The sequence below is a fragment of the Somniosus microcephalus genome, chromosome 10 (assembly GCF_052327205.1).
Source record: "Somniosus microcephalus isolate GS21.2 chromosome 10, FLI_Smic_1.0, whole genome shotgun sequence".
Classification (NCBI taxonomy): Eukaryota; Metazoa; Chordata; class Chondrichthyes; order Squaliformes; family Somniosidae; genus Somniosus; species Somniosus microcephalus.
This window is the reverse complement of record NC_140996.1, coordinates 125,808,905-125,831,192: the sequence shown is the minus strand read 5'-3', so window position 1 is coordinate 125,831,192 and position 22,288 is coordinate 125,808,905. Positions and strand designations below refer to the sequence as shown.

Sequence of the window (22,288 nt, the reverse complement as noted above, 5' to 3'; positions counted from 1 at the left end):
CTACAACTTATCTGATCCGATCAGGAGGCAAATGCTACAAATCTACTGCATATCCTACCATGCTGCCTCCCTTCTACATGGTTTGAAACTACTAACTGCTCATTATTGGCTAGCGTGGAAGAATATTTGGGGCACTGTATCGATGATTTTTTTCTCCCCTTGTGTTAAAAGTGCACTTATTTATTAGGAGAGCTGCTCCAGAGCAAAACAGAATGCCATGGTACTAAAACCTGTGATTGAAGAGATGAAAACATAATTTATGCAGGTGGTAGTGTTTGAAATTAGAAGTGAAACTACTTTGACGCCTCACATTTTAGATAGTTATTAGCTCATAGTCTCGAGAAACGGATGACAAATTGCTCTTGCAGTGTTAATAATCCTCACTTTAGGAACAAAAGAAGAAAATTGATGTCTTATAACTGAGTTAATCTCATCCTGATCATAGCCAAGACTTCTGTGTGTTCAGAAACTCTGTCGTCGTATCAGCCAGGCAGTGTTGTGTAAAATTACATTTTTATGGCAACACTGAAGTACAGATTTTAGAAAAAAAGTCTTCCACTTTGGTAACTGACAGCAGTAAAGAATATCGAACACAGGTGCAGCATTTTTCAGTGAGGTGCTGTCATTTTGCTGACAGCAGTACAATGCCACCCAGCACAATTTAGTTCCATGATTGCCAGCTGGAAATAGTACAGAGGGGCAGTTTCAATCAGTAATGTCTTGACTCACTACCCTCTAATTACAAATCCTATAAAATGAGGATTAGTACAACATTTTTATAAATAAAATCTAATAAATTTTTATGAATAAATTGAGGTCAAGGACCACTTCAGTGAAAATTTAGCTTTGCAGGTAAATCAAGGTTCTGAGGAACCTTAACTTGCTAACTGGTGAAAGGAAAATGCTTGTTTAGATTTAAGCAAACAATGTAGTCCAGGTGGTATTAAACTATTAACTCTATACACAACTACCTTTATGTCGAGGTCTAGTTACCATTTTGTATTATTCATTTCTAAATCACTTGGTCAAGATTTTTAAAATCTATTTTGTGGAATTGTAAGCTGTGTGGCATTGCTATATTCATAGGTGGTGTAAGAGCTCAAATATATAAAGGGAAGAAGTAGTACACACTTCAAATTTTGTATGCAAAATTAGATTAAAAGGGGATTCAGTCAGGTGTGGTTTGTGAGGTCTTGAAATGATTTCAGCTGCGGTGCTCCGCGTAGCGCATGACAGTTGGACTGATTATCTTGAACTGTGCCTGTGGGAGCCTCGTGCTGGAACCTTGGAGAAATCTTCCTGACAAAGATGTTATCCAGTGGGTATTATACAACTGTAATATATACATTTTCTTATTTTCTTGTAAGATGCAGTGCAATTGGGTTTTATTTTATTGCATTTCAAATCACTTGGCACAATAGCGCTTCAGTTCAAATCACCCGATTCGATTGTGAGAGCCTGCTGTCCATTGATATCAGTCAGGAGAGCCGATGGCCACAACAAAGAAACAAAAACATGTTTAGAAACCGAATAAAACATGTCCTCTCCCAAGAACTGCAATGTGTCTTTATATATATTTATACATGAACAATACAGGTTGGTCTATACTTCAGGGATGTAAAACAGGTTGGGGTTCACTTGATGATGTAACTCTTAACCTTCACTTTTGTGGTTTATGGTAACATTTGAGCTTCCTGATGTGGTGTTGCCTTGTAACACACTCCAGTGTATTATTATCCTAACTTGAGGTACAGACTGAACTTGTGGTATTAAATATTCCTTTTAGAATGCCTGCTAATTAACATTTTTATTCTTCGTTCATCTCTCTATGTAGTTACTTTCCAGTTCATGTCTCCCTAGTTATTTATCATTTAAGACATTGCTGAAGCTAAAAAATCAAAAAACAAAATGTTAACCGTTGGAACACAAAATGTAGTTTGCTGTATATAAAGTTGAATCTACAGTGTAAATGATAGAAATTACAAAAGAAAACCTATGTTGTTATTGATGGCCATCTAGGATTCTTCTAATCAACAGTTCTAGTCATCTTTTGTTAGTGACACGGGCATCCCTTTATAGATTTACATGTGGCTTTATGAATTCATTTCAAAATCCTTTATTAAACCAGTGACATTGGGAATTTAAGATATATTTATCTATAATCTAGTGCTCTTCCTGTAACATTCTTCCATTATGCTTTTTTCATTAAACTATTTCCATTACACTGTCATGCATAATGTGTTTCTGTCATGTTTGAACATGCCGTTTCTAAATCTATTTCTTGTAATTAAATCTGGCTTATTCTTGCCATTTAACTAACTCCAGGTATGATTCTCTTGGCTGCCATTGGTTGTATTGTTCTCTATCACTACACATGCCTGAAGCCTGTGAAGATTGGACCCCTTGCTCAAGCCAAGCTCGTCTTACCTTTCTCTGCTCCTGGTCCTGACCACTAACCTCTCCAATCCTGACTCACTCCTACTCCAAGAACCAGTGCCCTATCCTTTCGGCAGTCTCACCTTTGCTTAATTTACTTTAAGATTGTGGCCGCCTTAGAATAGATTCCAGGTACTTTCTTAGATGAATACAATGACTGCTACCTATTTGAGTTTTAATAAGCTTCCATTGAGAATTAATCAAATCCAAGGCTGCTTGTGTCCTAACTCGCACCAAGTCCTGTTCACCCATCAACCCTGTGCTTGTTGACCTACATTGGCTCCCGGTTAAGCAACACATTGATTTCAAAATTCTCATGTTTTCAAATCCCTCCATGGCCTCGCCCCTCCCTATCTCTGTAATCTCCTTCAGCCCCACAACCCCACCGAGATATCTGCGCTCTTCTAATTCTACCATCTTGAGCATCCCTGATTATAATCGCTCAACCCTCGGTGGCAGTGCCTTCAGCTGCCTAGACCCTAAGCTCTGGAACTCCCTCCCTAAACCTCTCCACCTCTCTACCTCTCTTTCCTCCTTTAAGACACTCCTTAAAACCTACCTCTTTTCTGCCCTAATTTCGTTTGTGGCTCGGTGTCAATTTTTTGTCTTTATAACACTCCTGTGAAGCGCCTTGGGACGTTTTACTACATTAAAGGTGCTATATAAATACAAGTTATTGTTGTAGGTTCTTTGAAGGAAAGCGGGCATTTTATATAATTACTCTGCAATCAGTCATGAAGATGCAGGAGGTGTTTGCAATTGGTATGTCAAATAATGGTGGATGCTCCAGCATCTATTAATTACCTGCTAAATGCAGGTGGTCCTGTGTTCTATGATAGCTAAGCAAATGGAGATCCATGTAACATGTGATGCAGGATTGGTGTCAGACACCACTGTTGCTTTGACAGCTAATTCAGTCAAAGCTGATCATTCTCAACAGTTGTATGTATAAATCAAAGAAAGAGCACCCATAAAACCCAGGGACCCTCTTGCATTTATAAGGGCTGTGGAATTGGAACTGTGTGAGCAATCATCTCTTGTACTTTACCATAAAAGACTGCTACCAGGTATATGCTGAGAAGAGACTGTAAGAATCAACTTCCTGCAAAGGGCATATTAACCCCATATGGATTGATTCCAGTTCCACTGTACAAGTATTGTACTGTTTCGTGACTTGCTATGTCTCTTTGCTTCAGTGTATTTTATCCGTAAATAAATGTGAAAAGGTATTTTAGATTGTATGCAGTCTGATAGCATGTTACTTTTCTGCCTTCTAAGGTGACTGCAGAATATGGTGGGAATCCCATGTGATCTCCAATACGTGTTTTACTATGACTCGGGTTCACTGTTATACCTCAGCTTGTGTTCCATTCAACAGCATTTCCTTCAAGCTGGAGTGTCTTTGTTTTTCACTTGAATTATATTTAGCATCACCCTTTATATAGAAACAGGGGTAGGCCATTCAGCCCCTCAAGCCTGTTTCGTCATTCAATTAGATTATGGCTAATCTGCATCTTAACTCCATCTACCCGCCTTGGTTCCGTAACCCTTAATACTCTTGCCTAACAAAAATCTATCAATCTCAGTTTTGAAATTTTCAATCGACCAAGCCTCAACAGCTTTTTGGGGGAGGGAGTTCCAGATTTCTAATGCCCTCGATGTGGAAAACGTTCTTCCTGACCTCACCCCTGAACGGCCTAGCTCTAATTTAAAGGTTATGCCCCCTTGTTCTGAACTCCCCCATGAGAGGAAATAGTTTCCCTCTATCTACCCTATCAACTCCTTTTAATTGTATTAAACAGCTCAATTAGATCACCCCTTAATCTATACTCGAGGGAATACAAGTCTAGTCTATGCAACTTGTCCTCATAATTTAACCCTAGTATCATTCTGGTGAATCTCTGCTGTAATCCCAACAAGACCAATATATCCTTCCTATTTTTTATATTTGTTCATGGGATGTGGGCATCGTTGGCAAGGCTAGCATTTATTGCCCATCCCTAGTTGCCCTTGAGAAGGCGGTGGTGAGCCACCGCTGCGGTCCATGAGGTGAAGGTACTCCCACAGTGCTGTTAGGGAGGGAGTTCCAGAATTTTGACCCAGTGACGATGAAGGAACAGCAATATACTTCCACGTCAGGATGGTGTGTGACTTGGAGGGGAACTTGGAGTTGTTGGTGTTCCCATGTGCCTGCTGCCCTTATCCTTCTAGGTGGTAGAGGTCGCGGGTTTGGGGGGTGCTGCTGAAGAAGCCTTGGCAAGTTGCTGCAGTGCATCTTGTAGATGGTACACATTGCAGCCAGGGTGCGCCGGTGGTGGAGGGAGTGAATGTTTAAGGTGGTGGATGGGGTGCCAATCAAGCGGGCTGCTTTGTCTGGGATGGTGTCGAGCTTCACTCGGAGCTGCACTCATCCAGACAAATGGAAAGTATTCCATCACACTCCTGACTTGTGCCTTGTAGATGGTGGAAAGGCTTTGGGGAGTCAGGAGGTGAGATACTCGCCACAGAATACCCAGCCTCTGACCTGCTGTTGTTGCCACAGTATTTATGTGGCTGGTCCAGTTAAGTTTCTGGTCAATGGTGACCCCCAGGATATTGATGGTGGGGTTTTGGCGATGGTAATGCCGTTGAATGTCATGGGGTGGTTGTTAGATGCTCGCTTGTTGGAGATAGTCATTGCCTGGCACTTGTGTGGTGCGAATGTTACCTGACACTTATCAGCCCAAGCCTGAATGTTGTCCAGGTCTTGCTCCTTCATTATCTGAGGAGTTGCGAATGGCACTGATGCAACCGGTGCCCAGAAATGAACACCGTATTCTAAATGAGGTTTAACCAAAGCTTTATATAACTGTAACATAACTTCCACCATTTTGTATTTCAGCCCCCTTGAGTTAAAGGCCAACATTCCATTAGCCTTTTTAATTTTTTGTACCGTCTACTAGCTTTGTGATTTCTGTACTTGGATGCTTAAAAATCTCTGCTCCACCACAGTTCCTCGCTTTTCACCATTTAGAAAATACTCTGATCTGTCATTCTTAAAGTTTAACATGAAAACTGACTCAGTTTGGCAGTTTATGCTTAGAAATAGTTATGTCCTTTATATGTAAAAGAGGGATTTAAGCGGTCTTGGGTAACTGTTGGCTAGTGTCAGATGTTTGTTTGGGTAAGCATTTATTTTCATGGGTTTTAAAATTCTGGATGGTAGTTAATCCATAATCTGACCAAACACCAATGAAATGCTCAATTATCATAGGGAAAAATCCAATCCTAACAAAGGCCTTGACTAAAGGGCAGCACGGTGGCATAGTGGTTAGCACTGTTGCCTCACAGCGCCAGGGACCCGGGTTCGAATCCGGCCTCGGGTGACTGTCTGTGTGGAGTTTGCACATTCTCCCCGTGTTTGCGTGGGTTTCCTCCGGGTGCTCCGGTTTCCTCCCACAGTCCAAAGATGTGCGGGTTAGGTTGATTGGCTGTGATAAATTGACCCTTAGTGTGTTAGGGGGATTAAATACATGGGGTTACGGGGATAGGGTGGGATATGTGTCGGTGCAGGCTCGATGGGCCGAAATGGCCTCTATCTGCACTGTGGGGATTCTGTGATTCTGTGAAAGTTGTTTTAGTGCTATCTTCATGTAGAATAGCAGTTTCATGATTATATAATAAACTTCTAGTACTCAAATGTTTAGTAGGCAAATGTTGTCAGCTTTTAAATTTTGTAACCCATCACCTTACTTTTATAAATCAAATTGTACATCCTTAAACTGTATTTAATCAAGCAGCTGGGTTAGAACTGGCTGGTACAAGACTTTACTTTTATTGTTCTTGCTGCTTATGTTAGAAATGTCAAAACACATTTTCCAAAGGAGACAACAGCTTGTGATCTGACAATTTGCAGTCTGACACAGTGTATCCTCCTGTTGTCCAACAGACTGCTTTTAGTACTGTAATGAAATCTGTTTGTCTTGATCCTGTATTCGTTTTGCACTCATGTATATTACCCTCCCCCACTGTGTATAGTTTCACTTCCTCTTTCCCGACTAACCTGGGAGGTTCCAGGTCTTGGCTCTTGGCTCCGCCCCTGACTTCTCTTACATAAAGATCCCAGGATCTGTATGACTCATTCCTGTGAATCAGTCGGCGTGTTGAGATGTTAGCTCTGATCTTAGTGATTAAAAGCCAACTTGTTTAAGTCTATAACTTCTAGTTTTGTGGTTATTGAAGGCCCATCAAGTACACCTATTTAAAAATGTCAACATTGGCCCTGAATTTGTGGTGTCTGTGACGGTGTACTGAATACACTGTCATTTTCCCATCCGTGGGCCCCAATAAAGCAATCGCTGGCTCAGAGTTGGGCTATTTGCCCAGCAACTGGCCAGCAATTGCCCACTTAAGTCTTATGGTTGATGCAAGGCTTAAATTAAACATTTTCATATCCAAAATTGTGCACATACACTTTATTAAATGAGTTTATGCAAATAATAGCCCGGATTAACGTTTTAATGTATAAAATTATCAATTTTTAATTTTTATTGAGGTTGGTACAATGACGATACTTATGAATAAAATTCCATTTCTGTAAATTGTATAATTATAGATTTTGGGATTCCATTGCATATCATTAGGGGATTCCCTTCGTAAATGATTGAAATGGCATTCTCCTTTGTCATTGGTGGACCGGGTCCACTTGATCCCAGGTACACTTCCGTACCACCTGCGTCCGTGGGCCATTACACTGCCCTCCACCTCGAGGCCTGAGACAGCAATGTTTTGCAGCTGAGGCATCAGGAGGTACTTTCGTAATTGTTTCTCGGGTCGGAGGCGTACTCCGACTAATTATCGGGAGCGAGTGTGATGACCTCACGCATGTTTCCAATTCAGCTCAGGTGTTTAAAGGAGCATTGCAAAGATTACAGTTGAAGGTTGGTGGAGGTGGGAGAGACCTTTGCTGGGAGACAAGAAAATGCAGTCCCAACATATGAAAGCTGCCCCTCGATTCAGTGGCGCCTCCCTGGACCACCTGCTACAAGATGTTAGGGCCCGCAGAGAGAGCTGTTAATCCCTGCTGATGGGAGGAAGAAGCCAGCCTGAGTGATCAGAGAAGCGTGCAATAAGAGCACAGCTGTCATCATAGGTGACTTTAACTTACATATAGATTGGACTAGCCTAATCAGTAAAAATAATGAGGAGGAGGAATTCCTTGAGTGTTTAAGGGATGGTTATCTGGATCAATATGTCGAGGAACCAACTCGGGAACAGGCTATATTGGACTGGGTACTGTGCAATGAGAAGGGACTAATCAGTAATCTTGTTGTACGGGGACCCTTGGGTCAGAGCGATCATAACATGATCGATTTCTCACTCGAAATGGAGAGCGAAGAAATTGACTCAGAGACTAAGGTCCTGAATTTAAACAAGGGGAATTATGATGCCATGAGACGGGAACTGAGTAGGTCTGATTGGACAACGTTCCTGGGAGGACTGGAGGTAGATAAACAATGGCAAACATTTAAAGATAGAATGACAAAATTGCAAAAATTGTTTATACCAATCTGGCATAAAAGGAAATCTAAAAAGGTGACTCAACCGTGGATAACAGGGGAAATTAGAGACAGCATAAAATCCAAAGATAGGGCGTATAAAATAGCCAAAAAAAGCGCCAGAGCGGAAGATTGGGAACAGTTTAAGATAGAGCAAAGGAGGGCAAAGGGCATAATCAAGAGGGGCAAAATAGCTTACGAAAACAAGCTGGCGGAAAATATAAAAACTAACTCCAAAAGCTTTTATAAGTATATCAAAAGGAAAAGACTGGTGAAAACCAAAGTTGGTCCATTGCAGTCAGATACGGGGGAATATATAATGGGAAATAAGGAAATGGCAGATCAACTAAATGCATACTTTGGGTCAGTCTTTACGAAGGAAGACACAAAAAACCTCCCTGGGATATCGGGAAAAATAGGGACATTGGCAAAGGAGGAACTGACGCAAATCAATATCTCTAAGGATATGGTGTTAAGGAAGCTAAAGGGATTGAAGGTGGACAAATCCCCAGGGCCTGATAACATGCATCCTAGGGTACTGAAGGAGGTGGCCCTAGAGATAGCGGATGCACTAAGGATGATTTTTCAGAATTCATTAGACTCGGGAACAGTGCCCATGGATTGGAGGGTAGCTAACGTTACCCCACTATTCAAAAAGGGGGGTAGGGAAAAAGCAGGTAATTACAGACCTGTAAGCCTTACATCAGTTGTGGGCAAAATGCTGGAGTCCATCATTAAGGATGAAATAGCGGAGCACTTAGCAAATGGGGACAGGATAGGACAGAGTCAACATGGATTTACAAAGGGTAAATCGTGCTTGACTAATCTATTGGAATTTTTTGAGGGAGTAACTGGTAGGATAGATGGGGGAGAGCCAGTAGATGTGGTGTACCTGGACTTCCAAAAGGCCTTCGATAAGGTCCCACATAAAAGATTAGCATGGAAAATTGAGGCTCATGGGATAAAGGGGAAAGTATTGGCGTGGATAGGGAACTGGCTGTCAGATAGAAAACAGAGAGTTGGAATAAACGGCTCATTTTCTGAATGGCAGGCAGTAACAAGTGGGGTACCACAGGGATCTGTCCTGGGCCCCCAGCTGTTCACAATTTACATTAATGACCTGGATCAGGGAGTCGGATGCAGCATTTCCAAATTTGCAGACGACACTAAACTAGGAGGGGGGGTGGGCTCAGAGGAAGAGACCAGGAAGCTCCAGAGCGATTTGGACAGACTGGGCGATTGGGCGGATAAATGGCAGATGCACTATAATGTGGACAAGTGCGAAGTTATCCACCTTGGGTGCAGGAACGGGAGGGCAAATTATTATTTAAATGGCAATAGATTGGGAGAGGGGGAAGTACAGAGAGACCTGGGTGTTCTTGTACACCAGTCACTGAAGGCGAGCATGCAGGTGCAACAGGCGGTCAAGAAGGCAAACGGTATGCTGGCCTTCATAGCAAAAGGGTTAGAATACAGGAACAGGGATACCTTGCTGCAGCTGTACAGGGCACTGGTGAGACCACACCTCGAGTACTGTGTACAGTTTTGGTCGCCTCATCTGAGGAAGGATGTTCTTGCCATGGAGGGGGTGCAGCGGCGATTCACCAGGCTGATACCAGGAATGGCGGGAATGACCTATGAGGAGAGACTATGTAGTTTAGGGATGTACACACTGGAGTTTAGAAGATTGAGAGGGGACCTCATAGAAGTGTATAAAATTCTGACAGGTCTAGACAGACTGGATGCAGAAGGAATGTTTCCCTTGGCGGGTGAGAACAGAACTAGAGGACATAATTTAAGGATAAGGGCTAAACCATTTAGGACAGAGATGAGGGGGAATTTCTTCACTCAGAGAGTGGTGAACCTGTGGAACTCATTGCCACAGAGGGCAGTGTACGCCAGCTCATTAAATATATTTAAGAGGGAATTAGATATATTTCTACGGGCAAAAGGGGTTAAGGGTTACGGAGAGAAGGCGGGGACGGGATACTGAATTAAAGGATCAGCCATGATCTCATTGAATGGCGGAGCAGGCACGAAGGGCCGAATGGCCTACTCCTGCTCCTATCTTCTATGTATCTATGTATCTATGTATCAAGAAGGCATGGCTGGAAATTGCGGCGGAGGTGAGCAGCATGAGTGTGGTGGCGAGGTCCTGGATTCAATGCAGGAAGAGATTTAATGTCTTCATGAGGGTAGGAAAAGTGAGTACAATGCCACATTCAATTACATCCTGATGTGTGTGTCACCCCCAACCCCCCTTGTTCTACCTTCCCAAGCCTGCTCCTGCACATCACTCCTCACACCAACGTATCCTTCAGGTGCACCCATCCCTCTCTGTCTATGCACTTCCTCTCATCCCCATTTGACCATCCACCACTGACACTCGCCCTCATTTTAATGCAATGTAACACCTCTCCCTCAGTCACCCACTACAGATGTTGCCCATCCATCCGTTCCGCTCATTCCATGACTCTCACTCAAATGTCTCTTGTTTCACTCCTTGCAGGAGAAGAGAGCACAGAACAGCCAGGAGAGGTAGAGAACCAGAGGTGGCCCTCCAGTCATCGCCACACTGACTGCTGCAGAGGAGGAGGCACTGGAGCTAACTGGAGTATTGGCACTGATGATGGTGAGAGATGGGGAGCTCTCAGGTACCTGGTGACAGAATTAAATATCACACAGCTACATGGCATACAACCGTCACTCATGTTGACTTGATGTCAGCAGCCAGTGAAATACGATCGTGTGCATAATGGTCACTTAAAACATTCTTACCATGACCATTCTGATTCATGTCTTTACTCTCCCACAAGCCCAGCTAGTGGAGCCAGAGTAGGAAGAAGACTCCTCAGAGGAGGTTGCTAACTCGGAGGGTGCACCATCACAGGACGCATGCACACCAAACACCAGCGCAGATACACACACGTCGGTGGGACCATTAAGTTAGATAGTAGTATTGTCACCTGGTGTCTCACAGATCACAAGAAAGAGCAGATGATGGAGACAGGGACAGCAGTGCAGAGTCCTCGTTGGAGGGCGCAGGATGCTCCCAGCTCTGCTCAGCTAGATGCTGATGCTGAATCTCGGGGGGCCATCGACTAAGAGGACGATTCTGGAGGAGTAGCAAAAGATGCGTGAGGCTCTGGCAGGATTTCCAGCTGCGATGTGCACACAAGTACAGAGAATGGAGGAGTCCATCTCGAGCATGATTGGCATGATGTTGCAGGTCATGGCTATGATGTGTTTGTCCATGGAAAGGGTGGCCACCTGCATGGAGCATCAAACACGTCAGTTAAACGAGTCCATGCTTGTACTCCCCAACGGCTTGCACGCTCTGAATGCCACCTTAACAAGGATGGATAAAAACCTAGGGCTAGATTTTCAGTTGCTTGCGCCAGCAGTTAGCGCCTTAAGAGAAGTGATTTTCGGGTGCTATGCGTGTAGCGCCCGGGCGCAGCGCAGTTTGCGCCCCGCCCCAAATTAAGTTGCCCGTTAGCGCCGGCGCAAAGTTTAGCAGCCGCCCGGATGCGCGCGCAGAAAATGACGTCGCATCCTCGTGCAATGCCCTTTGGCCGCCCCGAATCCAAACTTCAGTCGGACCGCCCCATTGTGTGGCTGGTGTCCAGAGCGTTTGTAAAATGGAACGCAACACACCCTGGGGAGCGCAAATTAAAGGGCACTCCTCCTGCACTATAAAAGGCAGTCTGCATGTGTTGTGTGGAAGGCTCCAGTGTGTTGTTGTGAACGGTGTATTTATGTTTCCGGCCACCACCACCACCGCCACCGCCACCACCACTAATAGAGGTCTTTAAAATTATGAAAGGATTTGATAGAGTGGATACAGAGAGAATGTTTCCACTTGTGGGGAAGAGCATAACTAGAGGCCATCAACATAAGATAGTCACCAAGAATTCCAATAGGGAATTCAGAAGAAACTTCTTTACCCAAAGAGTGGTGAGAATGTGGAACTCGCTACCACAGGGAGTGGTTGAAGCGAATAGTATAGATGCATTTAAGGGGAGACTAGACAAGCATATGAGGGAGAAGGGAATAGAGGGTTATACTGGTAGATTTAGATGAGGAAAGACGGGAGTAGGCTCATGTGGAGCATAAACGCCGGCATGACTGGTTGAGCCGAATGGCCTGTTTCTGTGTCGTATATCCTACATAATCCTATGCATACCACGATCATTCTGGAGACCCTGGCTGGTGCGTATTTAAAGGCTGCTCCAGATTTGTTGAGACATTTGAAGCACATCTTCAGCATCCCAATTGCTTGCTCTATTACACATCTCATCCTCATTTGGCCTTGATTGTAGCACTCTTCAGCCTCATTGCTTGGCCTCCTCACGGGTGTCATCAGCCACGTCTTCAGTGGATACCTCTTGTCTCGAAGGAGCCAGCTGGTAGGTTTGGTCAGAGCTGAGGGAGGGTGGACTGGAGCAAGATAAATGAATCATGACAGCTCCCTGGGAATCTGGCACACACCTGCATGATGATCTTTTTGTGGTTGCAGATGAGCTGCACATTGATGGAGTGGAAGCCCATATGGTTCACGAACACTCCTGGGTTATCTGGGGGGTGCCTTGATCGTCACGTGTGCAGTCGATGATGCCCTGCACCTGTGGGAAGCCAGCCAAACCTACAAACCGAAGCACCCACTCATTCTGACTGGCTTTATCAGTGGCAAAGTTTACATAACTGCCTATCCTGGCAAACATGGCATCGGTCACCTGGGTGATGCATTTGTGGGCAGCCGACTGCGAAATCCTGCAAACATCTCCTGCAGATCACCTGGAAGGCGCCTGAGGCAAAGAGGTTATGAGCAGTGGTCACTTTGACAGCCACTGATAACGCGTGTCCACCAGGTACACTTGGCAACAGGTCTTCTTCCTCCAGGCTACAAATGTTTGCCATGACCTGATGCGATAGCCTGAGCTTCCTGAGGCAATGGTGTTCAGTCATGTCCAGAAAGCTGACCCTGTGCCCTGTGTTGGGGGTATCGCCTCCTGCGAGCTGCACCCCTGTGCTCATCCCCTCTCTCCTTTGGATCAGCAGGCCGGTGAGGAGAAGGCTGCTGGTGTTGCTGCTTTTGATGCTCATTTTGGTCCTCATCTGAGGTCTAAGGTGAAACAGCATAAACGGCACCCATGCTGTAGTGAGAGTGACCTCAAATTGTAGAAACCACCTCAAGTACTGAAAGCAAACTCTCAGAACAAGTGCTGTGAGCAGAAGCCTTTCCCTTAGGCAAGGAAGCAGGTGTGAGGTCTCGGTACTTATCAGATTATTTGACTGTCATTTGATCAGCCCCCTCAATTGGCGCTCTGCTCTTGGCTTGCTTTCACTGGCGACGTCCAGAAAGCCCGGGAATCCTGTGCACACTCAGTAAAAGTTGAAACCTCAGGTTAAAAAAAAGGCTCTTAACTAGCTTTAAATTGCTAACCCGCCTCCCGATGGGGTTTCTCACTCGCAGCTGAACGTGCTCGAGTTAAACGTGGAAGCCAGCGGGTTGAAGCCTGCTACCCGACACGCTGTGAATTTCAACGCATTTAGCCACCCACTTGCTCCCAAAATTCGGGCCAGTGTTTCAAATCGATGACCTTTTGTCAGAACTGGGAAAGGTTAGCGATGTAACAGGTTTTAAGCAAGTATAGAGGCAGGGAAAGGGGGGAGGGGAGGAAAGAACTAAAGAGAAGGTCTGTGATAGGATGGAAGGCAGGAGTGATTAAATGACAAAAGGGATGATGGTGCAAGGTGAAAGGAGATGGTAATGGGACAAGTAAAGAAACGAAAGATGGGTCTGGAGGAGGTGTAAATGGGAATGTCAGAATAATTAGCAACAGCTGCCATCTGAAAAAATGAGAGCAGAGGCTATGATCTGAAATTTTTGAACTCGTGTTTTGATTCCGGAAGGTTGTAAAGTGCCTAATAGAAATGAGGTGCTGTTCCTCGAGCTTGTGTTGAGCATTATTGGAATAGTGTAAGAGGCCAAGGACAGAGAGGTTAGAGTGGGAGTGGTTCGGAGAATTAAAATGATAGGTGACTGGAAGCTCGGGTGTCATGCTTTCGGACTGAATGGAAGTGTTCAGCAAAGCGGTTACCCAATCTGCGTTTGGTCTCCCCAATGTAGAGGAGACCGCATCATGAGCAGCGCATACACTATACTAAATTGAAAGAAGTACAAGTAAATCGCTCTTTCATCTGGAAGGAGTGTTTGGGGCCCTGGATGGTGGGAAGCGAGGAGGTGAAGGGCAGGTGTTGCATCTCCTGCGCTTGCACGGGAAGATGGAGTGGGTGTTGGGCGTGATAGAGGAGTGGACCAGGGTGTCGTGGAGGGAGTGGTCCCTTCGGAATGCTGAAAGTGGAAGGGAGGGGAAGATGTGTTTGGTGGTGGAATCACGCTGGAAGAGGAGAAAATTGGTCTTACTGGTCCGAATGGCTTAGCTACTTACTGAAACATCTCACTGAGCCAGTGAGATCATAAAGAACTTGCATTGATATAGTAGCAAAATACTGCGGATGCTGGAAATCTGAAATAACAACAGAAAATGCTGGAAATACTCAGCAGGCCAGGCAGCATCCGTGGAGAGAGAAACAGAGTTAATGTTTCAGGCCTGGGACCCTTCATCAGAACTGGAAAAAGCTGGAGATGTAACAGATATTAAGCAGGTGCAGAGACTTGGGGGGGGGGGGAGGTTAGGAGGGGAGGAAGGAATTGAAAGAACATACTGTGCTTATGTAAGAGGCAGGAAAGATAAAATGTTGCAAATGGGAATGGCAAAATCATACAGCATGAAAAATGGGGGCAGGGATGATTATCTGAAATTGTTGAACTCGATGTTGAGTCCGGCAGCCTGTAAAGTGCCTAATCGAAAGATGAAGTGTGAATTGCGCTGGCAGCTGTCTTTCATTCTGCCAGCGCAATTCACACTTCATCTAGAGCCATTCTTTGTTTCCTAACCTGTCCCATTACCATCTCCTTTTGCCTTGAATATCTCTTAATGTCTCTTTACTTCTCCTGCCTCCTATCCTATCACAGACCTTCCCTTTTGTTTTTTCATCCCCTCCCCCATTTTCCAGCCCCTAAACTTGCTTAAAAATCTGTTCCATTTCCTGCTTTTTTCCAGTTCTGACGAAAGGTCATTGATCTGAAACGTTAACTCTGTTTCGCGCTTCACAGATGCTGCCTGATCTGCTGAGTACCTCCAGCATTTTCTGTTTTTATTTCTGACAAATAACCAGTTAATCTGTTTTGGTGGTGATTGAGGGATAAATATTGGTAAAATTAGTAGATGTCCCTACTCCTTTTTTTGAACAGTGATTTTTTTAAACTTTATACTTGATTAGGCAAATGTGACCTTGGTTAGCGTCATCTAACAGATGATACCTTAATCAATGCAGCAAACCCTCAGTACGGCACTGCACTGAAGTGTCAGGCTATTGGTATGTACTCAAGTCCTGTAGTGAGGCTTAAAACCACAATATACTAACTCAGAGGCTATAATGCTATCACTCAGCCAAGCTGGCACTTCTTGGAGAAAGAAAAAGAAAATGGGGAGATAATTAACCATTTGCAGAAAGTCTTCAGTCGATGTGAAGCTATTATCAACAAGGCTAAAGAAATACTGGGAAGCACCTTGGGGGCAGTTAATTCCGAATCAGGGCAGCTTATTTCAATCCTGTGTAATTTGTTATTCTGTAATATTTGGAATACTGTGTGTGTTTTTTGGTTGTTGAGCTAGCTGCTAAAATTGATGTGAGTGGAGAAGTATTCCCTCATTTAGATTTGGCTTCTTGGGTCAGCTGAAGTGTTAGATAGGATACTAAGCCAATTGGATCTCTCCTTGTAACATATGCTGCCTGAATGACAGTCAGGCTGCCAATATTATATAGTGTAACTGAGTGAAAGAGGGACAATATGTGAGCCATAGACTTTGAGAGCTCTGTATACGTCATAGAGGTACAACTTTAAGAAGTTATGTAAAAGGTCAGAATGACCAAGACAAGGTAGTATAGTTTTAAGAAATCATTGTCAGCCATGCCTTAGTGGGTAGCATTCTCATTTCAGAGTCAGAAGGTTGTGGGTTCAAGTCCCACCTCAGAGATATGAGCACAAAATTCTAGACTGACACTCCAGTACAGTACTGAGGGAGTGCTGCGCTGTCTAAGGTGCCATCTTTTGGATGAGACGTTAAACCATCGCCCCGTCTGCCCCCTCAAGTGGATGTAAAGATTCCATGGCACTATTTCAAAGAAGAGCAGAGGTGTTCTCCTAAACCAATATTCCTGCCGAATATTTATCCCTCAATCAACATCACTAAAAATCAGATTATTTGGTCATTATCACATTGCTGCTTGTGGGAGCTTGCTGTGTGCAAATTGGCTGCCGCGTTTCCTACATTACAATACTTCAGAAAGTACTTCATTGGTTGTAAAGCACTTAGAACATAAGAACATAAGAAATAGGAGCAGGAGTAGGCCAATCGGCCCCTCGAGCCTGCTCCGCCATTCAATAAGATCATGGCTGATCTGATCCTAACTGCCAATCTACTATCACAGAACCATCTCCTGAATCTAACAGAATTAGACACACGAAATAGGAGCAGGATCAGGCTACACGGCCCCTGGGCCCGCTCCGCTACCCACAGGGCCATGTCCGATCCGAACCTAAGCTCATGTCCAAATTCCTGCCCGCTCCCCGTAACCCTTAATTCCCTTTACTTCTAGGAAACTGTCTACTTCTGTTTTAAATTTTTGTAATGATGTAGCTTCTACAGCTTTTTGGGGCAGCATATTCCATGGACCTACCACCCTCTGAGTGAAGTAGTTCCTCCTCATCTCAGTTTTGAAAGAGCAGCCCCTTATTCTAAGACTATGCCCCCTAGTTCTAGTTTCACCCATCATCGGGAACACCCTCCCCGCATCCACCCGATCCAACCCCTTCACAATCTTATATGTTTCAATAAGATCGCCTCTCATTCTTCTGAACTCCAATGAGTAGAGTCCCAATCTACTCAACATCTCCTCAAATGTCCATCCCCTCATCCCCGGGATTAACCGAGTGAACCTTCTTTGTACTGACTCGAGAGCAAGTATGTCTTTTCTTAAGTATGGACACCAAAACTGTACGCAGTATTCCAGGTGCTGTCTCACCAATACCTTGTACAACTGAAGCAATACCTCCCTATTTTTATATTCTATCCCCCTAGCAATCACTTGCTGCACCTGCATACTAACCTTTTGAGTTTCGTGCACAAGGACCCCCAGATCCCTTTGTACTTCAGTACTTTCCAGTTTCTTGCCATTAAGATAATAACGTGCTCTACGATTTTTCCTGCCAAAGTGCATAACCTCACACTTTCCAGTATTGTATTCCATCTGCCAAATCTCTGCCCACTTATTTAGCCTGTCTATGTTCCTTTGCAGGTTTTTTATGTCCTCCTCGCTCACTACTTTCCCTCCCATCTTAGTATCATCTGCAAACTTTGATATGTTACACTCGGTCCCCTCCTCCAAATCGTTAATATAGATTGTAAAGAGTTGGGGACCCAGCACTGACCCCTGTGGAACACCACTAGTTACTGATTGCCAGTCTGAGAATGAACCATTTATCCCAACTCTCTGCCTTCTGTTAGATAGCCAATCCTCTATCCATGCCAGAATATTACCTCCAATCCCGTGATTTTTTATCTTAAGCAATAATCTTTTGTGTGGCACCTTGTCAAATGCTTTTTGGAAGTCTAAATACACTACGTCCACTGGTTCCCCTTTATCCACCCTATATGTTACTTCCTCAAAGAACTCCAGCAAATTTGTCAAACATGACTTCCCCTTCATAAAACCATGCTGACTTTGTCCTATTAAATTATGATTATCCAAATGTCCTGTTACTGTCTCCTTAATAATGGACTCCAAAATTTTACCTACCACAGATGTTAGGCTAACCGGTCTATAGTTTCCAGCCTTCTGTCTACTGCCCTTTTTAAATAAGGGTGTTACATTAGCAGTTTTCCAGTCTGCCGGGACCTTTGCTGAGTCCAGGGAGTTTTGGAAAATTATTACCAATGCATCCACAATCCCTACCGCCACTTCCCTCAAGACCCTAGGATGTAAGCCATCAGGTCCAGGTGATTTATCCGCCTTGAGTCCCATTATTTTACCGAGTACCACTTCCTTGGTGATTTTGATCGTGTTTAGCTCCTCCCCCCCTATAGCCCCCTGTTTGTCCAGTGTTGGGATATTCTTAGTGTCCTCTACTGTAAAGACTGTTACAAAATATTCATTCAGTGTTTTTGCCATCTCCATATTTTCCACCATTAATTTCCCGGTCTCATCCTCTAAGGGACCAACATTTACTTTAGCCACCCTTTTTCTTTTTATATAACTATAAAAACTCTTACTATCTGTTTTTATATTTTTTGCTAATTTACTTTCATAATCTATCTTCCCTTTCTTAATCAATCTTTTTGTTATTTTTTGCTGTCTTTTAAAGTTTTCCCAATCCTCTATCCTCCCACTAGATTTGGCTACCTTAGATGCCCTTGCTTTTAGTGGAATACTATCCTTAATTTCTTTACTTAGCCACGGATGGCTGTCTTTTCTTTTACACCCTTTTCTTCTCAGTGGAATATATTTTTTTTGGAAGTTGTAAAATAACTCCTTAAATGTACACCACTGATCATGTATCGTCTTACCCTTTAATCTATTTTCCCAATCCACTCTACTCAATTCCACTCTCATACCTTCATAGTCTCCTTTATTCAAGCTTAGCACGCTTGTTTGAGATCCAACCTTCTCACCCTCTAATTGAATATGGAATTCATCCATGTTATGGTCACTCATTCCAAGGGGATCCTTTACTAGGACATTTTTCATTAATCCTGTCTCATTACACAGGACCAGATCTAAGGTTGCTTGCCCCCTGGTCGGTTCAGTTACATACTGCTCAAGAAACCCATCCCTAATACACTCAATGAACTCATCCTCAAGGCAGCCCTGCCCAATTTGATTTGTCCAATTAATATGATAGTTAAAATCCCCCATAATTAAAGATGTCAACTTTGGGACATCCTGAAGTTATGAAGGCGCTATGTAAAATGCAAGTCTTTCTTTAACACCCCAGAGGGCTGTGGATGCTCAGTCGTTGAGTATATTCAAGGCTGAGATCCATAGATTTTTGAACTCTAAGGGAATCGAGGGATATGGGGATCGGGCGGGAAAGTGGAATTGAGGTTGAAAATCGACCATGATCTTGCTGAATGGCGGAGCAGGCTGGAAGGGCTGTATGGCCTACTCATGCTCCTATTTCGTATGTTCTTATGATTGCTTTTAATCAGCAACGACTCCTAGCCTGTAAGGATAAAAGGCAGTGAAATAGTTCAGTTGGAGAGAGGAGTTTTAAGAGGAAGGAACTGAGTGAAAAGGTGTAGGCTAGGATAGTAATCCCTGTTACTCTCTTGTTCATCACTGCACTTAAAGACACAACTGCCATGGGTGAATAAACCTCACTTGTGTTAAACTCTAGTCTGCATGTCTAATTGACCACTGGTCCTGAGCCTGCTTCAGCTTGTTATAATAGGAATGCACAGTCCCAACCTACCCACCATCAGAGTTGTGGCTTTGGTAGCATAGCAGAAACACTACCCTGCTTATAGTGTTTTTGTTTTCTAAATCCCTCCATGGCTTCACCCCTCCCCACCTCTCTAACCTCCTCCAGCCCTACAACCTTTGGAGATCATTGCGCTCCTCCAATTCTGGCTTCTTGCGCATCCCCGATTTTCATTGCTCCATCCTTGGCATCTGTGCCTTCAGCTGCCTCGGCCCCGAGTTCTGGAGTTCCCTCCCTAAAACTCTCCGCCTCCTTCTCCTCCTTTAAGACGCTCCTAAAAACCTACCTTTTTGATCAAGCTTTTGGTCACCTATCCTAATATCTCCTTATAATAGGAATGCACAGTTCCAACCTACCCACCATCAGGAGTTGTGGCTTTGGTAGCATAGCAGAAATGCTACCCTGCCGCTGCTCGTCCTCCGGGTGCTCTGTTGGGGACAGCGGGCGTTTTCAAGGGTTGCGCAGCACCATCGGGTCCCGCTGCAGAGATCGGGCCCAGCTTGCCGGTCTCCGGGCTGTTCTTGTTGCCCATGTCGGTGAGGCTGCCGCTCAGCGAAGCTCCCCCCTCCGCCATCAACACGATACTCTGCTCTGCTCCCGAGAGGCAGCACTGCACCTGCGCTGCCAACCGCTGCACCCCCCACCAGCCTGCGCGAACCACCCCACCAAAAAAAGTGAGTCGGTGTGATGCACTGAGCATGCGCGACTCATGGACCGCTCCTGCCACCGCTGAGTGTTTCCAGCATTTTTTGTTATTTCTAATATCTCCTTATGTTGGCTCGGTGTCAAATTTTGTTTGATAATGCTCCTGTGAAGCGCCTTGGGACGATTTACTACGTGAAAGGTGCTATATAAATGCAAGTTGTTGCTGTTGTAGTGTTAAAAGAAAATTATTATGTAGCGGATTACAATGTTGATGATTCGGTCACAACTAATGGCAAATAAGATGCACAACTCCTTTTAAAGTAACAGATATTGCAGTTTGTCCTTGCTTCATAGACCATCACTAAACTGGTAGCAGAAGGCAACAAGACATCCCAAGTCTAAAGGGAATGAGATATGAGGAAAGACTTGATAAACCTGAACTTTACAGTCCAGAATGTAAACACTTAAGGAGGGAATTTATGAATGTATTTAAAATATTCAAAGGTACAGGTGTCGGTACAAGCACGATGGGCCAAATGGCCGTCTTCTGTGCTGTATGATTCAATGATAAGACAATTATTCTATGATAAGACTATTAAAGACAGATAAGACAAATCCAGATTGTTACTTCAAACTAAACCAGGACCGGAGGTACCAGAGAAGTTGAATGGAAATGAGTGAAATGTACTCCTCCTGGGATCCATGAGCCATTATGCTGTCTTCCAGTACGCAGTGTCAGAGAGCAAGTTTACAAAGGAGGGTCCCCATCGCGTAGGTGCGTATTCTTTTCACAGGTCCACGGCGTACTCCGGAGCTACGCCACAGACCGCAATTTTGGGGCTATTGAAAACTTATAGGTCAAGCTCACACTATGGCAAAATCCATGACAAGTATCCAACTCCATTATAAGTATATAAATATTTAACTACAGTATCTGTTATCCCTATAGATGGTGCTGTGACAGGTTTCTCAATGTTAAAGGTCACATAACATTAGCATGCGAAAACCAAGTGTTACGAGTGCATGCAGTTGCAAGCTCTGGCTACCAAGTGTCACTATTGAGCAGCCTAAGTTTTTGAGTCCCCATGTCTTAGCTAGCAGCCATGTTGCTATAGGTAAGTAGAGGAGGTAAAGCATTAAACTTTAAAAGTAAATTTATTTTTTTGTAAATATGTTCCCACCTTAAAGCTCTCCTAGACTTCAGACTACCACACCCGATCAGTCCATGACCCCATGGCACACTGGCTGGTGGCCCAATCATTAGCCTCATTAGCTGCCAATTGCACCGACCCTGTCTCAACCGGCCTGCTCATCGGGCTGGTTACTCACTAATCTTTTCTGCCACCTGCCCCACTCGGCTAGCCGTTCCACAGCTCCTGCTTTGTCTGGTTAGTTGCTACTGGATTCTGTGAGCTACACCTTGCTGTTTCACACACCCTCCTCCTATCCCCCACTATCAAGCATTTAGAGCCCCACACCCTTGATAGAGCAAAAATTTGGCCAACTCCATTGAGCAGCAATTCCCCCAGTTCCTCTACCCCCAACCAATGACCAGTATTTGAGTCCCCAGCACTGAGCAGAAATTTAGTCTATGCCACCTCCCTCCCTTCCACTCCACATCGCTAGCCCACTGCCCCCCACAGAACAATAGAATGGGCCCTGGGAAACGATTCCCCCACACCATCACTAATCAACTAAACACCTGCCCCCTTTCTTCCTCCTTTAACCTTATGCTCCTCCCCACTCCACCTACCTTTCTATCCCCACTATCCTCCCTAGTTTGCAAAGCCGTAGGAGATAAACCAATAAATTAAAAAAAAAGATATGATATTTTCTATTCAAATAGTCAGTAATGTTCATTTAATAAAACACAGCTTACTGGTATATCCTTTCATCAAGGTAACATTTAGCCTGCTCTCAAGAGATTAACTTTAATAGTACCAAGTCACTGATTTAAACCCATTGAGTAGAGGAGAGAGATAATAGACTAATAAAAAAAACCTTTGAAGACTAAAAAAATGACAGTTGTAGCTTCTAATGTATTTTAGAAGAACAACAA

At 44.1% G+C, this 22,288-nt stretch overlaps 1 protein-coding gene across 3 annotated transcripts in view; it reads left to right on the top strand.

The window, feature by feature from the left end:
* The window catches only part of LOC147111685 (protocadherin Fat 3-like), a 1,117,094-nt gene that overhangs the window by 204,901 nt on the left and 889,905 nt on the right, over positions 1-22,288 (top strand). The window lies entirely within an intron of this gene.